Here is a 24,220-nt window from a genome sequence, read left to right as displayed (position 1 = left end):
TGAAAAAAGTGCCCTGTCCCTGTGAGCTCACACACAGAAGTGGACGCATATGTAAGTCACATATGAAAACGGTGTTCAAACCATACATGTGAGGTATCGACGCAAACGTTGGAGCGAGAGCAATAATTTTGTCATTTTTGTCCCTAGACCTCCTCTGTAACCCAAAACATGTAACCAGTAATAAAAATTTCAAGTGTCACCTATGGGGATTTTTAGGAACCGAATTTTGGCGCCACTCCAGGTGCGTGTGCAATTTTGAGGTGTGACATGTTAGGTATCTATTTACTCTGCGTAACTTCATCTTTCACAATATGTAAAAACATTGGGCTAACTTTACAGTTTTTTTAAAGCACAAAACTGTTTCTTTCCCAAAAAAAACACATTTGAAAAATTGCTGCGCAAATACAGTGTGAGATAAAAAGTTGCAACAACCGCCATTGTATTCTCTAGGGTCGTTGCTAATAATATCATATATAATGTTTGGGGGTTCTATGTAATTTTCTAGAAAAAATAAAAAATTATGATTTTTACATATAGGAGAGAAATGTCAGAATTGGCCCGGGTGGGAAGTGGTTAAAGAAGAACTAAAGGCAAAACAGATCTGCAACTCAGAGAGACGCAAAAACTCTTCTTTCCATTTTGGATACAGTAAAGGAGGGTTATAACCCCTGTCAGATATTTTACTTCCCATCTGGGTGATTTTCCTTCACTTCCTGTCACATAGCTAAAACAGGAAGTGAAATAAAATCCCTCCAAAAGAGAAGGTTGTCACCAGAACTGGTGTCCCCCAAAAGGTCCCTTCTATTCCTGCTCTGCTGACAACCCTCTGTGATAACGGTCATCAGGACAAATAGAGAGGATCATTTCCCTGATAGGACGCAGAAGGTAATAATACGGTGAGTACTCCTCTCTCTCCACTCTGTCCAAGATTGTTGAAAAGTCGTGCCGTCAGTTCCGCTCAGACCCCTCCACACACACACACACCGAGAGAGAGAGAACAGGCTGCGCGCCGCGCATGCGCCAACTAGCGGACTTGGTCTCGAGGCGCGGAGGAGGCGGGACAATCCGCTCTCTGACAGCTTGAAATACAATGGAGGTGTGGACCCGTGTAAAGGCGGGGCCACGTGGTTGATTGACAGCTCAGAGGTACGCATTCCAGATAGGGTAGGTAGGTGCCCTCACTGAATGAGTGACAGCCGCTTTGTTACGTGAGGGGCGTGGCCTGTAGTTGTCAGTGAGGGAAGAGGAGGGGGCGGTATAAGTGAAGACGGAATGGCAGAGCGGTGATCAGCCTATAGAAGGGGGGAGGACGCTGTGTACCAGGTATGGGGGAAGGGGGATGGCCTGTGTACCCTGGACAGGTGTGCAGGAAACACAATATACACGGGGGTGTATAGTCTCCATGGGGTGTATATGGGATGTATACTGTCCCTGGGATATATATATATATATATATGGGGATGTATACTGTGCCTGGGGTGTACTATCCCTGGGCTGTATACTATGCCCACGGTGTATACTGTCCCCGGGTCTATAGGGGGGTGGGTATATACTGTATGTGGTGTATACACCTTACCTGGGTTGTGTATTGCGTCTGTGGAACATATATTGTATATGGGGTGTGTAATGTTTTGTGTGTGTGTGTGTGTGTATCTTCTCTATTCTGTGAACATTTTGCTGTCAGTAAAGTGTCCCTTCACCAATCAGCAGTGGCATTGCTAGGGGGTGGCTTTTGGGGCCATAGCCCCAAGTCTCTTCAGTGGTCCCCAAGGGGATCCTGATTTGAAGGGGGAGGCTATCTGGGGACCCTGATGTAAGTGGGGGGGGGGTGCTCCCTGGATATATATATATATATATATATATATATCTCTTTACTATGGGCTCTAGCTCAGATGTCTTGTAGACCTAGTAATGCCCCTGCCGATCAGTAGATGTTGGCGGGGGGCATGGGGTGTACACAGTTCTGTGTCTTTCTCTATGTTGTGGGATGAATACTTCTAGCGGTGGGTTTTCATTTTGGTTTTTGTTCTATTTCCTGCCCCCATAGAGCAGTACACAGTACATTGGTGTGAAGTGGATATTGATATATATTTGTGTCCATAAATTGGGATTGTACTGAGGAACATGGCTGGGGGTACCTAAATATCAGCCCTTCATATGGTGGGGGGGGGGTACACTGAGGAGTCAGGGATAGTTTGCTGGTCCCATAATCCCGGGAGCTGTTCTTATGGTACTGGCAGTGGACAGGTTGGATATACTGTGATGCACACATGACCCGTACTTTCTAGTTGTTAAAGTAGATCTAAACCTAAACCACTGGCTTCCCCTCTCTTCCCCCCCCCCTTCTTTTTTTGTTTGTTTTTATATACTATTTCAGGATTTTATTATTCTTTGTCACATCTCAGTGCTTCTGATCTCCAGCAGCCTCTTTGCAGCCACTTCCTGCCTACATACACTCCAGTGATGGCTACGTGGCATTTCTCAGAGCTGTTTTCCTGATGGTGACAACAATGTTCCTGTGTCATGTGTGTTGGAAGTTGGAAGCCTGTGTGACCACACAAGAGAACAATTGGGAGATGGGGACATAACATTGTCACCCTGGAAGTGCCTGAATGTGGACCTCCATGGCAGGATCACCTGGCATTACTCTGATCAAAATGAGGTTAGCATGTTGAATCTGATGAGAGTTTAGGGATCTGTGTTTAGATACTTTAAAGTGGTTCTGAAGTCCTAAATGTTTCTTTTTATTTTCTAACTTGATGCAGTCTCTGCATTAAGGTATAGTAAAAAACACCCCACTATTTATAGCCCTTCCCCCCCCCCCTGCTCCAGCTCCTCTCTTCTGTTCTTACAGGAGACACTGGGGGCAGGAGTCATTGGCTCATGCTGCTGTCAGTCAATCCACTGAGAGAAAGGAGTGTGGGAGGGGTGCGCGGCTTACTGCAGCTGTGTATGTCTATGGACACACACAGCCAGCCTGGCTCAAAAGTGCATCCACATACACTCACTGGCCACTTTATTAGGTACGCCTGTTCAATTGCTTGTTAACACAAATTGCTAATCGGCCAATCACATGGCAGCAACTCACTGCAGTTAGGCATCTAGACGTGGTGAAGATAACTAGCCGAAGTTGGAACCGAGCATCAGAATGCGGAAGAAAGGGGATTTAGGTGACTTTGAACGTGGCATGGTTGTTGGTTCCACACAGGCTGGTCTGAGTAGTTCAAAAACTGCTGGTCTACTGGAATTTTCACACAATTCTCGGGTTTACAGAGAATGGTCTGAAAAAGAGAAAATATCCAGTAAATGGAATTTGCGTGGAGGAAAATGGGCAGTCCAGATAATAGAAAGGCAACAGTAACTCAAATAACCACTCTACAACCAAGATATGCAGAATACCATCTCTGAACTCACAATAGGGTTGCACCAATACTTTTTTTTTTTTTTTTTTTTACACCAGCAAGTACTGATACTTTCGGTCAAGTTCTCGCCAACAAGCAAGTACTGATACCTTTGCGGTGCACTTCGAGCCCATACAAAATAAATGGGCTCAAATTGCACAGCAAAGAATCGCATGCAATGTGAACAGGAATATGGTGTGATTTCTGTCCGAATCACATGTGGATTACTGCATCGCTTCTGTGTGAACCCCGGCTGAAGTCACTATGACAAGCCTGAGTTCACACAGGAGTGGTGGGGGAAACCGCCTGTGATTCGGACAGAAATCACACCACAGAGCTATCGGTTTCAGGTATGGGAACATTAGTATGAGTACTTGTGCAGAGGCTTGATATTGGCTCCCATGCCCTAGTAAGAAGGGGACCCGTAAATAAGTACAGTCAACAATAGTGATCAAATGAATACACTCCTATCATGGTGCAAACACTCCATCGTCTGGTTTGTAGAAGATGCTCAACATAGAGTTCCATCAAAATCCGCTTTTTATGGGCAGGCTGCTACTGTTGATGACTTTTTGAAAATTACAATTCTTGGCTATATGGCTTTAGTGTTCTGAGTCAGGTATGCAGAGAAGACGCTCTGATTTCACTGGCTGCATGCTTGTTTCAGGTCTGCGTCTTGCTGAGGCCAAAGAAAATTATTAATGGAGAACTAAAGCAAAACCTTCCCTTTGTTTCTTTTTATTTTTTCCCCATTTTTGGATATAGTAAGGGAGGGTTATAACTCCTGTCAGCTTTTTTATTTTCCCCCATCTGTGTCCCCGTTGGCCATATTTCTCCATTTCCTGTCCCATAGCCAAAACAGGAGGTGAGAGGAAATCCCTCTAAAACAGATATGCAAACTGTTGCCCTACAGTTGCTGCAGAAACTACAAGTCCCATGAGGCATAGCAAGACTCTGACAGCCACGACACCCAGAGGCATACTGGAACTTGTTTTGCCACCGATTGTATATCCCTACTTTTAAAGTAAAGGCGTTTCTGGTTGCCACCAGAACACGTGCGCCCAATTGGAAGAATGACCTGGTATCCTGTTCTGGTGACTATCCAAAAATCTGAGCTTTTCCTTCTCTTTCAATGACTAGTAAACGGGGCAAATGGAGGATGTGGATCTCCCTAACTGTGACAGGTGACGGGTTCTTATACTTTTCCACTCTATCCAAAAACTTTTAAAAAGTGTTTCCTTCGGCTATTTTAACCACTTAAAGTGGTGCTCCGCCTAAACTCACCTCTAAATGGCTGTTGCTAGGGGGCCCCTGGTAGTCTGCCTCCTTCAGTGCCTGGGCTCTTGACGTCATTTCCCCTCAGAGCAGGAAGGGCTCAGCTCTGCCCCCTTCCCTCCCTCTTATCAATCATCTGGGACACGTGACGGGTCTCAGATGATTGCTCGGGCAATCGCGGCACGTGGTGCCGCTTGCGCAAGCCACAGCCGGGAGCCCAGTTACAATGCCGGTGCCACCGGAGGGGGAGACGAGCAGTGCTTTGATCCCCCACATCGCTGGACCCTGGGACAGGTAAGTGTCCGATTTTTATTAAAAGTCAGCAGTTGCAGTATTTGTAGCTGCTGACTTAGAATTTTTTTTTTTTTTTTTACAAGAAAAAATTTTCACTTTTTTATTCCTATTACAAGGAATGTAAACCTCCCTTGTAATAGAAAAAAAGCATGACAGGACATCTTAAATGTGAGATCTGAGGTCAAAAAGACCTCAGGGCTCACATTCAAACCAAAATGCAAAAAATTTTTAATAAAAAAATTAAATTTTTTAAGATTGAGCGGAAGTGACGTTTGACATCGCTTCTGCCATTCACAGTTATGTAGTCGAGCGGGGCCATCTTTCCATGTCTCGGAGGAAAAAGGACACGATCGTCTCCGCCGCTACTGACGGCTCCGGTATGTGGTGGAGCTCACCGGACTGCGGTGGGATGGCCCTCTCTCGCCCCTGAATAAAAGTAATTTCCCTGCGGAGACCACTTTTTCCGAAAGACAGCTGCTCACTGTTGTTGAAAATACCAGAGTTATGGCAGCTATAACAACGGTATTTAGCGTCAAAATACTGACGTACAATGACGGCGTGTGTGTGTGTATGTATGGTGTTTTTTACATTTCGTGGGAAAAAAAAAAAAAAGTTGAAGAGTGCTCCTATGACTTCTATATTGACCTGTTCTGCAGTGCTCACCCCCCCACAGACTGGCTAATCCGGCAACGTGTCTCTGCTCCTCTTCAGTTCCATTGACTCCCAGCATTCCATTTCCTGTGCACCCAGAGTGTCATGGCTCTGCCCCCTGCTTTGTGCACACATGGAGATGCCATAGAGAGTGGTATCATGTCTTTATATGACCTCGCTCTCTGCATCATTGCCAGAGGAAGAAAAGGACCTGTGACGTCACCGGTCAATATTCTCATCGCATCACATTCCTGGCTATGGGCTCATCTGTATTGGTTGCTGCAGCGATCACCAGCTGGAAACTGGACTAGTCGCCGATCATTGAATATATTTGCCAGCACACCATGGATCATTAAATGTCATCCAAAACTTTTATTGCAGGAAGATCACATCACAAGTGCAACGTTTGGGTGCTGCACAGGACCCCTTTGTCAGGCATGTGGTATTTGAAGATCCATGGTGTGCTGGCGAATGTATCTGTCCAGACCAGGATCGCTGGAAAAAGGAGTATGCTGATCTCTAAAATAAAATAAAATAAAATAAAATAAAATAAGCACCTTGCAGTCAATGCGATGTGAATGTTTATAGTAAACAGCACACTAACTATATTGGTAACTATTATTCTACTATAACCGCAACACATTTTTATGTTCTATACACAGGCACACATTGTTGTAGTGTGGACCTAACCTGTGCGATCCAGACTGGGTCATGTGATGGTGTGCTGATTTAATTATTCTGAATCCTCGATGCCCCGGCCTTTGAGCGGTGATCTGTGACACCATGCTCATTTTAAAAAGAAAAGTTGGTATTAAAACGATATTCTTAATCCAGTTTTTGGTTTCAGAGGCTGTTGCACTCCTCTAAATGGACTATAAATTCACTGCAGTCAAATGACAGCAAAATAATTCATTTTGGTAGCTTTTTTTTTTTTTTTTTTTCCCCCTCCAAAATAGAAAAGTTATTGTCTCTAAGCTGCAGCTTTGATCAAAGTTAAATAGTGTCTTCAAAAAGTATTCATACCCCATTGAAATGTTCCACATTTTGTCATGTTACAACCAAAAAATGTAAATGTATTTTAATGGGACTTTATATGAAAGGAAAACCCAAAGTGGCACAATTGTGAAGTGGAAAGAAAATTTAAAAATGGTTGTGAATTTTTTTTATTTTTTACTAATAAATATCTGAAAAGTGTGGCATGCATTTGTATTCAGCCCCCTTAACCACTTCCTGCAGGTGTATAGTAGAATGATGGCTGGCCGGTGGTTCTGTTATCCTGACTGGGTGTCATGTGATGTCCAGCAGGATAACACACCCGGCGCGTGCCCTCGGGGGCGTGCAGCAAACAGTGGTGCTGTGTCAGTCTGACACTCCGCATCTCTGATTGTGGTATGTCGGAGGATCCTTGCCACTATATATATATATATATATATATATATATATATATATATATATATATATATATATATTTAAATTTTGTCTTTCTAAATTCTATTTGTACATGGATTTGCAAAACATGGAATAAAGGAATGCTCCTGAACTTTGTTTTATCTCATGGTTACTGTGAAATTGTGTGAATATATCAATGCAGTGCATGTCATCTCAGCTTGCAGAGCTTGGATTAAAAAAAAAAGTAATATTACAGCCTCATGCTACATAACTAAGCTCCATTTCCTGCTGAATAAACTAAATGAATGTATCTTAAATAGAAAACCATCTTTATATTCCCAAAGCATCTTGGTAAAACAATAAAGTGTATATATTCTAATATAATTACACTTTTTTTTTTTTATTATTTTATTTTTTTTTTTTTTTTGCTGTCGTACTGCACTTTTGAGATTCAAATGTAACCTTGCCGCAAGTCATTGCTTTTTATCCACCCTGCATTGTATACAATTGAGTTGGTAGCTGTGATTGGTCACAGTGCTCACATGGTACAGACGCTGCCTATCTGTATCATGTGATTATCTTTAGCCAGTCACTGCTAATCACAACAAAAGCCACTGAATTAACCAGTTTCATTTCGTAAAAATGGTTGCTTATACCAATGAATTTCATGAATCATAATATGTAGATGGGATAAGATGGGGGGAGGAATGGATTATGCTTGTAATCCAAGGTTCCACTGTATATTGCCATCATTGTTGCAAAGGATTGAGATTCAACTGGTTTAGTACCTATCTGAAAATCAATATCTGTTACTAACAACTGGAATTGCACATTGCTTGTGTTTTGTAGCATGTGCTGGCCTGATTTGTGCAGGCTTAGCTTTCTTATAATGGAATTCACATGTCTTCCATCTATGAGTGACTCGCAGAGGTCAAATTAAATTTTACAGAATCAGAACTTTGGAGCTTATTCTGTGCAATGACTTATTTTATAGCCATAGAGAAGTAAACAAGTTGTGCAAGATCTTGTCCTGATCCCCCCTACTAATAGTCTACTATCGGGCCTACGTTGTACCTAATCTGATATCTACTAGAATTGTTGCAAGCTTATTCAAATCATGCGAATGAAGTTTATGTTGGGGGGGGTCAAGAGTTATACTCTTCCCCCCCCCCCCCCCCCCGCCTGCTTTGTGCAATGATAGCGCAACCCCAATCCTCTTCTCGTATCACCCACCAGGGCTTCTAGTGCCCCAGAGTAAAATGGCTTGCAATGAGGGTACCCGAGCCACAGCTCTGCATGTCAATTCATACATGGAACCCCCTCTCCCCAGGCTTTTTCAGCTGCGGGGCCCATTCCCAACCAATGAGGAAGGAGAGTCCCCAGAGAGCTGAGGCACACTGAGTGCACATTGCTGGATTGTGATTGGGGGGGGGGGGGGGGGTGATGTTGCACACTAAAGTGTTTTTTTTTTTTTTGTTTTTTCCTCTGTCCGTGTTCATCCGATCCGCTCTGCAGGCGGATAGAAAAAATAGGATTTTCCTCCGTCTGCAGAATTGGACAATTACGGAGGCGGATGATATCGGGTGTCTGCGGATGTTCATCCGCAGACACCCGCTATCCCATAGGAATGCATGTATGTCCGTATTTCATCCACAAACGGATGGATGAAATACAGACATAATGTCCGCATGTGTGAAAGGGGCCTTGGGCAGAATTTATATGGCATTATGCCTCTTGACCTAAAGTGTTGTTAACACCACAAAAATGCTGGTCAACATACAATAACACTATGTAATTTTAATCATTATTATTTATTGTAGAGTGGATTGAGCAGTATTTTTGTGGTGTGTTACTTGTAATTGTAATGTAAAACATACCTGAGGAGGTAACAGTTTTCAAGGAAGGAAGCAAGGAACCAAGCCCAACAAAAGCACTGCTCAACTCTGTGGCTGTGCAAAAATAATGGCCAATACACTGAAGGCAGCCATGAGCCATCTCCACATAAATACACTAATACAGCCCAACAAGAACAGTGTATGAGTGCAAAAGGTTGGGGGGCCTGTGGTACTTATGCCATTGCAATGCTATATATTCGCATTGCAATGGAGGAAGGTTAGCATATCGACATGCTCTGATGTTAGGCTTGCTCCTTCTTATTCTTTTTCTTTTTTTTTTTTTTTTTTTTTTGTCACATCACAATGTTGCCAGCAACTGAGAAAAGCCTTTCCGATGGGGTTGATGTTGCAGGCACAGACAAGTAACTCTTTGCCAGCATGGCCAAGATGGGAAAGAATAGCCTGCTCACTGAAATGCATGTGTATCTCATTCCGCACAACTTCACTGTGGGTTTCTTGATCTTGGATGTGACCAGTGTCATCCTCGCCATTACTGTGGTGGTCATCTGAATCTGAAGAAGCGAGCAAAGTGTCTAACAGAGACACTTGCCTCTTCTCAGAAAATTTCATGTCTGCACTGGCTGACCGTTGTTCCTCACATCGATGTTGCTTTTGCTCTTCTTCGTATCTTCTCACTTCAAGAGCAAGAGCTTGGACCTTGAGGTGAACTTTTAAACTGTCCTCTGCTGGCAGGAATTTTAGTTTGTGGAATCTGGGGTCCAGGGCTGCTGCAATAAGACATATATTTTCTCCACCATCATCACTGAATTTAGTTTCCCGCTCCCATCTTGATGTCATCTCCTGTGCAGCAACACTTTGGAAAGCTTTGACTGCTGCTGTCTCGCGAATTGTGCTCTGTATGGATTTCTGGAGGCCTTTTACCAGAGGAGGTAGAGCGGAAGCAGTCACATAGGACTCTCCACTCAAGAAAACAGTAGCACACTCAAATGGCTTCAGGACTTGTTCCACTTCCTCAAGTAAGCTCCACTGATCATGTTTTAAATCCAGGAAGCGCTTCCCTCGTGGTGTGACATCAGGATCGGAAAGAGTTGCAGTCACAGGCCACCTCTGTTCAAGCAGGCGGCTGATCATGTGTAAAGTGCTGTTCCATCTTATGGATACATCATTTATTAGTGCATGCTCAGGGGTACCCATTTGTTGCTGCTTTGCTTTAAAGAGGAAGTAAAGGCAAATTTATTCATAGCATACTAGCTCATTATGAATCACTTACCTGAGAACGAAGCCCCCGAAGCAGTCCTCCGTCTTCCTCTTTGCCGCTGCCATGTATCCCGGAGCGACTTTCGGGTCTCGCAGCTCCGGCACTGTGATTCGCCTGAGCCGCGATGACGTCACTCGTGCGCATGGGATCCGACACTCGCGGCCTACCCAGTGCGCCTGCGCGCCACTGTCTATGGTGCATGCGCCGTAGATAGCGGTGCCTGTCTTCGGGTAAATATCTCCTAAACCTTATAGGTTTAGGAGATATTTCTTGGATCTACAGGTAAGCCTTAATCTAGGCTTAACTGTAGGTCAAAGTTGGTTGTAAGGGTTTACAACCACTTTAAGCTTTGTAGTGGCCAGCTCACTTTTTTTTTTTTTTAAATGTTCCACAAGGCACTTTTGCAGCCCTCAGGGTCTTGCTGATCTGGGGATCCCTCAGGGCATGGTTGACATTGACAACTAACTGCAATGTATGACCAGCACACCTGAGAAAAGAGATGCCATGCTTTTCTTCCAAAATACAGAGCAGCAACTATATAATAATTTATTGCAGACATTTACTACCCTACCCGTACCCTCTTTGAAATACACAGTACAAGTATATTATTGGCATTGAGCGTTCAGGTTCCTAAATGTTAATTATGTGTGGTGGTTTTTTTTTTTTGGGGGGGGTTTTTCTTCTCAGGAAGAGGCAAGGCTGTGTACAGGAGTTAAAAAAAATAAAAAGGATGGCAAGACACTGAGGGCTGCAGTGCAAAAAGTGCCTTGTGAAACATTTAAAAAAAACATGATGGCCACTACAAAAAAGCAATTGGCAATCGCAGCACAGCAACAAATCTGTACCCCCTGAGCATGCGCTAATAATGTATCATCCGTAATAATTACTAGCAGTAGCAGCATATATTAATTGACCACAAATTACTCCCATTGTCTCCCAAAACGAAAAAATACTAGTAAGTACTTACAAAGATGGCTCGTCCATTTGAGGCCGTAGAGCGCCAGGATGTTTTCTTCTGAGGTGCTCGTGCATCGCAGTAGTGCTGCCGTGGTACGCCATTTCGGTTTTGCAGAGGAAACAAAGGACCATTTTATCTGGCCTCTGTTTAAAGAATTCCCATACCTTTTGGAAAGTCGTGGTCTGGCTTTTCGTGCTGCATCAGAACTTTTTTTTTTTTCCCCATTCCCGGGAGCAGCAGCCTCCGCCATTTACCCGCGAGATGAGACGTGCGTGATGTGTCGCCGGCTTTCACGCACGTCGACGTATTTTTGTAGTCGATTGCGTCATGGCAGCTTTACTTCACAGTTCACACAAATATGTTTTAAATTCAAACTGTAGCACTGATGTAATTCCACCCCAAGACCCCCCCCCCCCCCCCCCCCCCCCCATCAGCAGTGGAATTTATGGACTGTTTTCTGAACGCCATAAAACTGCATTAAGGAGTCGTTTTTACTGACCACAAAAAATGATAAACTTCGCTAAATGCTCAAACGTGGCTCACCAGCGTTTAGCATTTTTGATCCATTGAAAAATGATTATTTATAAAAAAACAAAAAAAAACCTCTAAGGCCGCGTACACACGGGCGGATTGTCTGCCCAACTAAGTTTGTCAGACAATCCGACAGACAGTCCGTTCAACTTTTGAATGAACGGACTTGACCACACACGATGAACAGACAGTCCGCTGAAAGCTTGCGCGATGATGTGTACGGCACGTACGACGGGACTAGAAATACGACATCCAATACACTGCAATGCAACCTTCGGCCGTCTAAATCCTTTCTGAGCATGCGCCATACTTAGTCCGTCCAACTTGCCTACACACGAGCGGACTGTCCGCTGAAACCAAGTTTGGACGGACAAAATTACGGAAATTCCGAAAGACTTAGTCCGTCAGACTGTCCGCTGAAAAAGTCCGCTGAAGCCCACACACAAGCGGATTGTCCGCTGAAACACGGTTCAGCGGACTAAGTTGGGCAGACAATCCGCCCGTGTGTACGCGGCCTTAGCGTTAAACTCCCTGTAATTTTTATAACGTTATATTAACGTCCAGTGTGCATGGAGTCTAATACTTTTAGCAAAGTGGGCACTTCATCGATGGTTTCTTTTATTGTCTGTGTCATCTCAGAGTCAAAAACCAGTTCTACAAATTCACTTTTAGGACGGTTCTACCACAGGAGAGGAAGGAAGCTGCCTTGATGACTTTCTGTGTGATGAGGAACATCTCAAACTGTTAGTTGGACCCCTTTCACACTGGGGCACTTTCCAGGCGCTACAGCGCTAAAAATAGCGCCCTGAAAGAGCCGCTGCTGTGTCTCCAATGTGAAAGCCCCAAGAGCTTTCACACTGGAGCGGTGCGCTGGCAGGATGGTAAAAAAAAGTCCTGCTAGCCGCATCTTTGGAGCGGTGTATACATCGCTCCTGCCCAATGAAATCAATGGGGCAGCGTGGCTATACCGCTGGCATAGCCCTGCTAGTGGCCGAATCGTGCTGTGAAATTGGCGGTAAAGCGCCGCCAAAAATTCAGCAGCTACAAATATTGTTGGAGCAAATACTTGGATTTAACAGGTATCTGCTCCGCCTCCCCCCTGAAAGGTGCCAAATGTGGGGGGGGGGGGGAGAAATCCAATAAGTAGACATCCAATCCGATCTACTAAAAACAGATGTATGGGGAACAAATCCCCATCCGTCTAATGGATTGGATGGCAGTCAGGGGTGTAAATGGACAGGTGGTCTGTTTACATTCATCCGCCCCTGTAGGAGGGCAGTCCACTCTGTATGAGCAGAGATGGAGCAGGTGGAGTCCACCCCATGAGAAAGGGGCCTGAGCTGACCATAGATTGAAATTCATGCATCCATGGCTGTTCCAGTTCAATATTGGTCGATCTAAGGACTGACTGCTCTCAAATTGACTTGTTGGGAAGTTTGCTTCAGTTAGAGCTGCAGCACTGATCACTGTATTCTGACGATGGGAGTCCCCTCTATCGGAATACAGTAGAGGGTTGGGGAGGATTCACACATACACCTTCAATGTGCAGGTGGGGATTGGTTCAGTTTTATTCAGCCTGGATGGGGAGCATCAATCCAATGTTGCATGTGTCCCCCCGCTGGCTCTGCAGTGAGAACTGAGCGATCAAATCCCACTGATTGTCCAGTTCCCCCCTCTGCTCTGAGCAGAGAGCTGTGACCGTCAGTATATGTACAGTATCTCATAAAAGTGAGTACACCCATCATAAATTTTATTATCTTTTCATGTGACCACACTGAAGAAACGACACTTTCCGCATTGTAGCAAAGTAGTGTGTACAGTTTGTATAACAGTGTAAATGTGCTCTCCCCTCAAAATCTCAACATACAGCCATTAATGTCTAAACTGCTCGCAACAAAAGTGGGTATACCCCTAAGTGAAAATGTCCAAACTGGGCCCAATTAGCCATTTTCCCTCCCCAGTGTCATGTGACTCATTGGTGTTACAAGGTCTGAGGTGTGAATGGGGAGCAGGTGTGTTAAATTTGGCGTTATCGCTCTTTCTCTCATACTGGTCACTGGAAGTACAACATGGCACCACATGCCAAAGAACTCTGAGGATCTGAAAAAAAAAGAATTGTTGCTCTACATAAAGATGGCCTAGGCTGTAAGAAGATTGCCAAGACCCTGAAACTGAGCTGCAGCACGGTGGTCAAGACCATACAGCAGTTTTACAGAACAAATTCCACTCAGGGGAAAAAATAAAATTGACTTTTGTAGATTTCTGATATACCGTATATACTCGAGTATAGGCCGACCCGAATATAAGCCGAGGCCCCCAATTTACCCCCAAAAAAACTGGCAAACTTATTGACTCGTGTATAAGCCGAGGGTGAGACATGCCTGTCCATCCCTGTGTGTGTGTCCGTCCATCCCTGTGTGTCCGTCCATCCCTGTGTGTCCGTCCATCCCTGTGTGTCCGTCCATCCCTGTGTGTCCGTCCATCCCTGTGTGTCCGTCCATCCCTGTGTGTCCGTCCATCCCTGTGTGTCCGTCCATCCATCCCTGTGTGTGTGTGTGTCCATCCATCCATCCATCCCTGTGTGTGTGTGTGTGTCTCCATCCATCCATCCATCCATCCCTGTGTGTGTGTGTATCCATCCATCCCTGTGTGTGTGTGTATCCATCCATCCCTGTGTGTGTGTGTGTGTCTCCATCCATCCATCCATCCGTGTGTGTGTGTCTCCATCCGTGTGTGTGTGTGTGTGTGTGTGTGTGTGTCCAGCCTACCTGTGTCCCGAGCCTTTGTCCCGAGCCTCCGTCCCGTGTCGTGCCTTGCCTTCGTCCCGTCCCGTCCCGTCCCGTCCCGTCCTGTCCTGTCCCGTGCCGTGCCTTGCCTTGCCTCCGTCCCGTGCCCTCTTCGTCGGCGGCCATTGTAAAATTCAAAAGCCGCGCCTCCTCCTTCGCCTGTGATAGGCGGAACACTGAATTTCCCAGCAGCCTGTGTTCCGCCTATCACGGACGTCGTATCATCCTCGTCCGTAGTACGAGGATGAGAAGATGCCCGTGATAGGCGGAACACAGGCTGCTGGGAAATTCAGTGTTCCGCCTATCACAGGCGAAGGCGGAGCCGGAGGCGCGGCTTTTGAATCAGAATGGCCGCTGTCTGTCTGCTCGACACGCTGATCGAGCGGGCAGACAGCGATGACTCGAGTATAAGCCGAGGGGGGCACTTTCAGCCTCAAAAAAGAGGCTGAAAATCTCGGCTTATACTCGAGTATATACGGTACTAGGTTTTAGGACCTGCATTTGTTCTGGTATTAAGTTCATGCACAGCATGGGTTTGCGCAAATTGAAGCATGACTAGATAAAAATATTGTCATCCCCAGCTGTACTGGTCTGTAGAGATATATAAGATTTTTATATGAAATATGCTGATTTTGTTTTTTGTGGCAGCGGGAGACCGTCCCTGATTTGTACTTGGTTTGTGGAATGTATGAATGGATGTCTGTGTGTAAGCGAGACCTGGATGTCTGTGATTCCTGTGATTGCAAATTGATTAATGGGCAGCACAGGTATATAAGGACACATTTTGGTCTCGCTGAACATGCTCTGAGGAAGCTTGGTTAAAAGCGAAACGTGTAAGCATTTAGAGACATCACTGCATATGTGAACACCGGCATGTTTACTCTTACAGCGCTGTATTGCCTTCATCCTATGGCTCCACTAAGCGCTATACCTCTTCCATCCTGAGACTATGTTAAAGGTGTTGTAAAGGTAAATATTTTTTCACCTTAATGCATTAAGGTGAAAAAACATCTCAGTGCCGGCGCCCCCAGTTTTTACTTGCCTGACCCCTCGAAAGTCCCGCGCTCGCCCCCAACGTCCTCTTCGCCACTCAGCCTGGCCGCTGTTCGACTGGAGTGGATGGATTGAAAGCAGCGCAGCCATTGGCTCGCGCTTCTATCAGTCACATCCAATGGAGCACCGGCTGTATCACGGGAGCGCGCCCGCAAGTGCTTCGCATGAACATGACAAGTACTTGCAGGCGGAAGCTGAGACAGCCGCCGAAGGACCCCTGAAAAGCAGGTTCGGGGCCACTCTGTGTAAAACGAGCTGCACAGTGGCGGTAAGTATAACATGTTTGTTTAAAAAAAAATAAATAAATAACTTTATAACCCCTTTAGAGCCCATTCACACTGAGGCAGCACGACTTGTAGCGCGACTGCCTCCGGCGACCGGGATCCGACTTTAGCGGCAGCTTGTGAAATGACTTCTGTATAGAAGTCAATGCAAGTAGCCCCAAAAGTCGTACAGGAACCTTTTTCTAAGTCGGAGCGACTTGAGTCGCTCCGATTAGAATGGTTCCATTGGATAGAGCGGGACGCGACTTGTCAGGCGGCTAAGTCGCCTGACGGGTCGCCCCTGTGTGAACTGACCCTTAAGGTCTGTGGCCTGGTGACTGGAGAATATTGTAAGGGTCCTTTCACACGGGGTGGATCAGTTCTGATCCGCCCCGTGGATATCCGTTTGCTCAGCGGGGATCACTCAGCCGATCCCCCGCTGAGCAGGGAGATGACAGCTCCGTCTCTGCACACTGCGCAGGGATGGACCTGTCACAGCGCCGCTCTCCCCTATCGGATGACGACGGACCGCAGTGCCCGTCGTCATCCGATCCGCAGACGGATGGAAAAATGGCTTTTTCCTCCGTTACACTTTTTCGGATCGGAGCGGGTCGGATGTCAGCGGACATGTCACCGCTGACATCCGACGCTCCATAGAGCTCTATGGAGCATCCGTTTAGGTCCGCCTGAAAAACTGACAGGCGGGCCTGAACGGAACGTCAGTGTGAAAGAGGCCTAAGACTGCCGTTTGTATACATACAATGTTACTATGTGACTGAAATTGCTGGCAACGATCCAAGCTCGGTGTCTATAGAACCCTGATGTTTGAACAAATTACAAGTTGATACTTATGTGACAATCTACATGTGATGAGGCCGTCTGTATGAGAAACAAAGTATCAAAGAAGTAAAAGAAACAAAGCATGAGACAAGATGTCAGACCGTGAGCTGTATCTGATAAATGGAAAGACTGCCTATTTAAAGCCATAGCGGTTTCCTTGTCTAATTGCCTGACTGATACTACTTTACACAGTCACTTTCATTCAATAGGAAAACTAACAGGATATCTGTAGCAATAAAGTTGTCACGTTAGTGGAGTCAATCAACACATCGATGGATTTTTGAATAAGACTATTTGAAAGATATGATGAGAAAAATTCTTTAAAAACTTTAGTACCATGCATGGTTCAAATTTTTTCCAATATAGTGTGTGTGTGTTGAATGGATGGTGTGGATGAGTACATATAGACACCGGTGTCTTAGCCCTTGTACACACGGTCGGAGAATCTGTCGGAATCAGTCTTATCGGACCGTGTCGTCAGATAATCTGACTGTGTGTGGTATGCATCGGACTGATTCCGTCCGACCCAATTTTCCAGTATATTGGAAATATTTCCTGACCAACTGGGCCGGACGGACATACTCCGATCATGTGTAGAGCATTTTGATCGGACCAAGTGCCACGCATGCTCAGATCAAATTCCTACATCAAAGCTATTGGCTACTAGCCTGAACGTAGTCCCATCGTAACGAAATTACGTCATCACGTTGTGAAAGATCGGATTTTTCGACAACTTGGCCCGACCGTGTGTATGCAACAGTTTCGGACACAATCCGTCGGACTAAATCCGACGGATTTGGTTAGCAAAATCTCTGACCGTGTGTACGTGGGCTAAGACCTTGTCTTCATTCTAATTGTTCGTATTGGAGGGGTTAATTATATTGAATTTTTTGTACTATTTATCTGTGGTGTGAGCGATCAAAATCTTGTTATATCCGGTATACCCTCCTTGAAGAATAACTTTTTGGAAATTTTCCAGTCCTTTTTCTACTATATGCTTTTTGTTCAGAGGGTTACAACCCCAGGGGGGGTGTTTACTGTTTCTGACACCAATTACCCCTGGCTGACGGTGTGTACAGATCGTTTGACAGGGTGACTAAATGGTGTTAATCCCATTAAAGTGGTTGTAAACCCACTTTGACCTACAGGTAAGCCTAGATTAAAGCTATACGGTTTAGGTTAGTCAGGGTGTTCTTGCTATTTTTTTTTTTTTCCACTTAGAACAGGCCTCGCCATGGTCGACCAAAGAAGTTGAGTGCACGTGCTCAGCGTCATATCCAGAGGTTTCTTTGGGGAAACAGTGTATGAGTGCTACCAGCATTGATGCAGAGGTTGAAGGGGTGGGGGGTCAGTCTCAATGCTCAGACCATACACTGCATCAAATTGGTCTACATGGCTGTCGTCCCAGAAGGAAGCCTCTTCTAAAGATGATGCACAAGAGAGGCTGCAAACAGTTTGCTGAAGACAAGCCGACCAAGGACATGATTACTGGAACCATGTCTTGTGGTCTGATGAGACCAAGATAAACTTATTTGGTTCAGATGGTGTCAAGCGTGTGTGACGGCAACCAGGTGAGGAGTACAAAGACAAGTGTGTCTTACCTACATTCAATCATGGTGGTGGGAGTGTCATGGTCTGGGGCTGCACGAGTGCTTCTAGCACTGGGGAGCTACAGTTTGAGGGGACCATGAATGCCAACATGTACTGTGACATACTGAAGCGGAGCATGATTCCCCCCCCCCCCCCCCCCCCCCAATGGAATGGGGACTGTGCCATAGGGCAGTATTCCAATATAACGACCCCAAACACACCTCCAAGATGACCACTGCGTTCCTAAAGAAGCTGAGGGTAAAGGTGATGGACTGGCCAAGCATGTCTCCAGACCTAAACCCTATTGAGCATCTGTGGTGCATCCTCAAATGGAAGGTGGAGGAGCGGAAGGTCTCTAACATCCACCAGCTCCATGATTTTGTCACGGAGGAGTGGAAGAGGAAGAGTTGCCACTCCTCCTCCAGTGGCAACTTGTGAAGCTCTGGTAAAACTCCATGTCAAAGATGGTTAAGGCAGTGCTGGAAAATAATGGTGGCCACACAAAATATTGACACTTTTGGCCCAATTTGGACATTTTCACTTAGAGTGAAATCACTTTTGTTACCAGCGGTTTAGACCTTAATGGCTGTGTTGAGTTATTTTGAGGGGACAGCAAATTTACACTGTTGTACAAGCTGTACACTCATTACATTGTAGCAAAGTGTAATCTCTTCAGTGTTATTGCATGAAAAGATATAATAAAATATTTACTCCTTTTTGCCATAGACTTGTCCATAAATACTGTGCTCAGCCACTTGTTCCCCCTTCACATCAATTCTAGTGATTTCCCCAGTTTAACAATTTTTGTATAATAAAAATGCATCATTGTTTTTTAGCGCCCAGCCACAGAGGCGTAGTGGCCTGACAATTGCTAATATTGAATTTCTGATCAGTGTGTGTCCTCACTAGCAGGCTGCAGCAATGTATAGTGACTTCTAAAGCCAGCAGCTATTTCTGGGATGATCGAACTGTGTTTAATCACATTACAGGGTTTCATCGAATGGTGCAATGATTCTGTAATGGATCTGCATCGTGCCTGATCACCCCCCTCCCTCTGCCTCCTGTGACTGCTGAGCAAGAGGGAGCCAGTTCATGTATGCCCAGGATATGATTGGAACAAGATATGTATAGGACAATGCATCATTATATGTACTATATTTTATTTGAATACATGTAAAAACATCTGTGTGTGTGTGTGTGTGTGTGTATATGTATGTGTGTGTGTGTGTGTGTATATATATATATATATATATATAATATATATATATATATATATATATATATATATATATATATATATATATATATATATATATATATATATATATATATATATATATATAAATATAGTAAAATTAATATTTATTTAAATAATATAAAGTATTGTGATGTCTGCCTATATGCACATGAACTTTAATGGCACCCCAGTCTTGAGCCTCATACACACGATTGGATTTTCAGCAGGGAATTGTGTGTTTGGCCTAAATTCTGACCATTTGTACACTCCATCAGCCAATTGTCCGGAAATCCGACAAATGTTGCATGGCAGGCTTATAAATTTTCCGTGGACAACTGTCTGTTGTCAGATTTTCCAATCGTGTGTAGACAATTCTGCCAGACAAAAGTACAAACGCGTATGCTTGGAATCGATGCTCACCAAAGACAACATTAGCAGAAGGAGCCCAAAGGGTGGTGCTAAAGAGCTGCAAAGCCACGCAGTACGTCACTACGTTTGTTTGTTGGCCGACAATTGTGTGCTATTTGTATGCAAGACAAGCTCCCGGCCAACGCCCTTCGGACAAAAGTCTGACGTTTTATCTGTGGAAAATCCGATCGTGTGTATGAGGCTTTAGTCCGTAGAGTTCAATATTGAGTTGGTCCACCCTTTTGCAGCTTCAACTCTTCTGGGAAGGCTGTCCCCAAGGTTTAAGAGTGTCTGTGGGAATGTTTGACCATTCTTCCAGAAGCACATTTGTGAGGTCAGGCACTGATGTTGGATGAGAGAGCCTGGTTTGCAGTCTCTGCTTTAATTCATCCCAAAGGTGTTCTATCGGGTTGAGGTCAGGACTCTGTGCAGGCCAGTCAAGTTCCTCCACCCCAAACGCTCTCATTCATGTCTTTGTGGACCTTGCTTTGTGCACTGGTGCACAGTCATGTTGGAACAGGAAGGGGCCATCCCCAATGTTGGGAGTATGAAATTGTCCAAAATGTCTTGGTATGCTGACGCCGTAAAGTGTTTGAGCCGAATATATAAATGGGGGGAGGGGGGGAGAGAGAGAGACAGACAGCGGGAGCTGAGGGGCAAGGAGTAGAGTAGAGAGGGACAGCTCCGTGTGATGGAGGGATGCACTCTGACCACGGTGCTTTTCGTGGTCAGTACAGAGAAGGGACTGCATGAAGTGGCAGGTTCAGGGAGGTGGGTTTTGTTCTTCAGTTTGGGGGGGGGGGCGGGGGACACAGATTACACTGCACAAGCACTGTGCTGTTTAATCTGCTTTAAGGGCCCAGGATCTGAATAATTCTTAGATAATTCAGATTGACACTCCTAAACTTCCTATGTGCATAATCTTATCTCAACCATTGTTAAACTTCTGTAAATGTGTCAAATTTTATTTAATACAGTTACATTATAGAGAAGCCAGTATGTAAAAATGCTGGCGGACTTGACTAACCCGTGTTGGGCTGGGCTCCTATGCTAACAAAGTATTAGGAAGCAGAGTTTGTGTAAAGGGTGTCTTCCGAAGAGCTCATGCACGTTGGTTTATTGTGAATGCTTTTTCTCCTGACGGAATCGGCATTAAACTTGGCCAAGCTGCGTTGTTTTTTGGTTGTTGGGTTTTATTTTTTAAACCAGTTTAGCAGCATTTTGTATTTGTGCATTTTTATTTCTTTAGCCAGGATTTTTAATTTAATTTTGGCCATGGAAATGAAAAACGCCCATGTGCTAATCATGTTTAGCGTTTGGGTGCTTTTAGTAGCGTCAATCGCTTTTCTGCCCAAACTCTGCTTCTGGACACACGATGGAGTTTTTTCCTACTTCAAAAACTATCCTGGCACTAAAGTTGCTAAAAGCCTATGTATGTGCATGGACAGGTTAACATGGGGGGGGGGGGGGGGGGTTGTGCCAGAAGACCCTGGGACCAGCTGTAAAAAGCTCAGAGACCTAACTTTTTTTTTATTTATTATTATTATTATTATTATTATTATTATTATTATTATTAATTTTTATTTTTTTATTTTTTGCCTGTTGGCTTAACAAAATCTGGCAAATTCCTCCATTCAAGATATTTTTACTCTGACAGCTGACACCAGCATCCATTCAGATGTAGCCACTGCTCCCTGGACCGTTTTATTTTTATTTTTTATTTTTTTGTGCAGCTTCTTCGACAGATACATTTTTATAATATCCATTTTTTTTTTCCCCCAGTCAAATTATGTTTGGGGGTGGGGCAAGTCCAGTCAGGTGGCCCATAGAGCCGGTGGTGGCAAAGTATTGGATCGGGGAAAAGTCGCGTGGGGGTGTTGAACTTAGAGGGCCACACTGTATCCCCCCCCCACCTTTGTGATCAAGTATTTGCCCCCCTTAGATCTCACGGGTTCATGCTGTAACCTGTTCTTCACTAGTTTGGGGCGGGGGGGGGGAGATGCATAGCACATTCTGAGCTCTGAGGGGTTCATGCTGGAACCTGTAGTCCTTTTGGGGGAATCACATCCTCAAAAGTGAAGCACTACAAGTCCCAGCATGAACCCGGGGGGGTACAGCTGGTACGCATGTAAGGAGGTTGTGACCGGTGGTCCAGGCCATCTTAAACACGAGGCAGCTGTCATCAGAGCAGACCGGCTGCCAGGATGCAGGAGAGGTGGGAGGATCCCACGTGGGCAGGTCGGGGGGCCTGCTGTCAGATGCTGTGTGGGGTGAGGTGCCAGGTCGGAGGGCCCCATGGAGGAGGGAGGGGGCCCCCCCCGCTCTGTGCCCCAGGGTGGGCGAGGCCAGTTGGTACCCAGTTGGTTCCTCCTTGTTGCTGCTGCCGGAGATCCTGGTGGAGATGGGACACAGGTTCAGCTACCCCCCTCCTGGCACTGCTGGACAGGTGAGAGCTCAGAGGACCAGTCCTTCCCTAGGTATGACCCTTCCCCCCCCCCCCCCCCCCCCCCACCTGTCTCAAGCCTTTCCATCTGTCTTCCCCCCCCCACACACCCACGTGCGGCTACCTCTGTGATGCTGTCCCCCCCTCCTGTCCCACTGCCCACTGCCCCCTTCCTTTCTGTGGTAGGAGGAGATTTGACTGGAAGAGAACATGGGATTGGAGGAGGATGTGGGTGGGTCCTGGGGAATGTTGGCAGTCAGGCCCAGGTCTAAAGCTGTGTAAGAGGCCCCACCATTTCTGATGACTGCCCTGGCTAGGTGCCAGGTAATCCTAGGAACCAGTGCAGACGATGGAGACCAGCGATGGAACAAACGGGTCTCAGGCAGCCTTTTCTGGGCGCATCAGATGAGCCCAGGAGGAAATTGCCACTCTGCCCCCAGCCCAGTCTGCCACTGTGACCAGGCCATCCACAAAGTGAATTTTTGGCCTGCCAGCCAAAATTCGAACTGTGCACGAGCCGCTTAAGACTGGCTTGCAGTGAATAATCGTAAGCTTTACATTCTCTCCCCCCCCCCAAAAAAAAATCTTCCTTGCGGTATCTACCAATAGTGAGAGAATTCAGAGCACTGGAGTCTGTAAGCTTTGCACTGAGACTAGATTTACAATTGTGTGTCGTGGGAATGCGCAACCCTTTTGCAGATGTGTAGCAATGCCTTTTTTTTATTTTAATGGCACCCCTGTGTGTTTTGCTAACGTGAACCAGGCCTCAGTGCACACTATTGAGGCTCTGCCAGCCACATTTGCGGAGACACGACAGCACATTCATTTTAATGGCCTGCTGTGCCTGCGTTTCATGCAGGAAAAATGTTCTTGCACCATTTTTTTTAACCACTTCAATACAGGGCATTTTCACCCCTTCCTGCCCAAGCCAATTTTCAGTTTTCAGCATTGTCGCACTTTGGCAATTTTAAATTTTATCTTTGTTTGTTTTGTTTTTTGTGTTATTTTTTTTTTTTTTTTTCTTTCCCACACAATAGTGCTATTTGATTATCTCTGTGGTTTTTATTTTTTGCACTATAAACAAGAACGATAAGTTTAAAAAAAAAAAAAAAAGAAAACACTATTTTTTACTTTTTGCTATAATAAATATCGCAAATTAAAAAAAAGTCCTCAGTTTAGGTGGATCTATATTCTTCTTCTACATATTTCTGGTTTAAAAAAATCGCAATAAGCGTTTATTTATTGGTTTGTAAAAATTATAGCATCTACAAAATGGGGGATAGTTTTATGGCATTTTTATTTATATTTTTATTTTTTGTATGCGATATTGCAGCGGACACGTCGGACACTTTTGGGACCATTGGTATTTATACAGCGATCCATGCTGTAAAAATTATTATTATTCAGGAAAAATGCATTGATTACTGTATAAATGTCACTGGCAGGGAAGGGGTTAACACTAGGGGGTGCTCAAAGGGTTAACAGTGTCCTAGGGAGTGATTCTAACTGTAGGGGCAGGGGACTCACAAGGGGAGGAGACGATTGGTCTCCAGTCCTGCTCAGTTAATGGGCAATCACGGGTGCCCGGCACAAATTGCGGCCACTGGGCACGTGCATCGGGTCCCAAATGATGCAGCAGGGGTGTGCGTGCACCCCCCCAGACAGCCGGGAAGCCCAGGACATCATATGACGTCCGCCCAGGATGGGAGATCCCATCTGCGGATGTCATGACAATGGGCGGGTATTGAAGTGGTTAAACACAAAGTCAGGGATTTTCCAGCTGTTCCCTCACTTGCAAACCTGACTTATTATTATTATTATTATTATTATTATTATATATTTTTTTTTTTTTTTTTTTTTTTTTTTTTTTTTAGATGCATGGGGGTGCAATTAAGAATGAATGAATGGCAGCCCCATGCATATTTAACAACTTCCCACCTGCTATATCTGAAAGATGGTTACAATGCTAGTCTGTGTGAGGAAAGGA

At 45.1% G+C, this 24,220-nt stretch overlaps 1 protein-coding gene across 6 annotated transcripts in view; it reads left to right on the top strand.

Moving 5' to 3' along the window:
- The first annotated feature begins 1,012 nt into the window (after positions 1-1,012).
- TBC1D24 (TBC1 domain family member 24) overlaps positions 1,013-24,220 on the top strand; it is a 72,273-nt gene continuing 49,065 nt past the window's right edge. For 3 of the 6 annotated variants that reach the window (XM_077449222.1, XM_077449221.1, XM_077449217.1), the window contains exon 1: positions 1,190-1,323. The gene's annotated coding sequence lies outside the window, so the exon portion shown is untranslated. Of the gene's footprint in view, positions 1,165-1,189; positions 1,324-2,403; positions 2,663-24,220 lie in introns of those variants that run through there. The other 3 variants (XM_077449218.1, XM_077449220.1, XM_077449219.1) reach the window with 3 other exon arrangements.

The sequence above is a fragment of the Lithobates pipiens genome, unplaced genomic scaffold (assembly GCF_037356315.1).
Source record: "Lithobates pipiens isolate NorthernLeopardFrog02 unplaced genomic scaffold, aLitPip1_a1.2 Scaffold_22, whole genome shotgun sequence".
Taxonomy (NCBI): Eukaryota; Metazoa; Chordata; class Amphibia; order Anura; family Ranidae; genus Lithobates; species Lithobates pipiens.
Note: the sequence above shows the minus strand (reverse complement) of the source record. Positions and strands in the feature narration are given on the sequence as shown.